Here is a 739-nt window from a genome sequence, read left to right on the forward strand (position 1 = left end):
TGCCAAGCTGCTGGCTGGGCTCCCGCCTCCCAGCTGGGCCCACAGCCCTCCGTCAGGCTGTCGAGAAACGGAGGCTCATTACATGGGTGGGGAACAACGAGCGGGGCAGTCTCATACCCCAGGCCGTGGCCAAACCCCGGAAGGCGAAGGGCTGCGGGGGCCACATTTGGCAACTGGGGCTGCCTGTACTGGGCTCTGTGCCCACACCCGGAGGGGTCACAGCGCCGATGGATGTTTTGTCAGCAGCTCTTTAACCTAATGCTTAACTGAAAGGAGGAGGGCAAAGAAAAAGAAACCAGGCCGAGAACAGTTTTTCTGATGAGGTTCCTGTCGCAATAAATCCCCTTGAAATTTGATTTGCAGCCCTGGCCAGCAAGGCGTTGGAAGCATAGGGTGCTTCAATCATTCCTTGCTCTTTAAAGCCTCTATAAGCCCATTGGCCCCAGCCAGGGGACCCCATGGCACCTTTGCTGGAGATTTACATACACAGAGCAGTCCCCTCCTCCCCCAATCCAGGCCTGGCTTATTTATCTTCATTCCTCTCTCTAGGGCACAACCAGGTTTACGTTCTTCAGGCGCCACTTTTTGAAACCGTCACAGCGACCTGGTGCTCTTGGTGATGGGGGGGTTCAAACCAGCATTAGCCATGCAGGCCTCTGCCATGCAAGTGGGACTGCTGGCACTGCCCTCCGGGCCCCACAACCCTGCCCCGCGTGTGGGTGAGCAGCAGCGGCAGCCA

The 739-nt window shown here is 57.8% G+C and overlaps 1 protein-coding gene across 1 annotated transcript in view; it reads right to left on the reverse strand.

The window, feature by feature from the left end:
• The window catches only part of LOC104538399 (disks large-associated protein 4-like), a gene marked incomplete at its 3' end in the record, with an annotated part of 14,016 nt that overhangs the window by 11,630 nt on the left and 1,647 nt on the right, over positions 1-739 (reverse strand). The gene's annotated exons all lie outside the window — the stretch shown is intronic.

The sequence above is a fragment of the Mesitornis unicolor genome, unplaced genomic scaffold, assembly GCF_000695765.1.
Source record: "Mesitornis unicolor isolate BGI_N332 unplaced genomic scaffold, ASM69576v1 scaffold18070, whole genome shotgun sequence".
Taxonomy (NCBI): Eukaryota; Metazoa; Chordata; class Aves; order Mesitornithiformes; family Mesitornithidae; genus Mesitornis; species Mesitornis unicolor.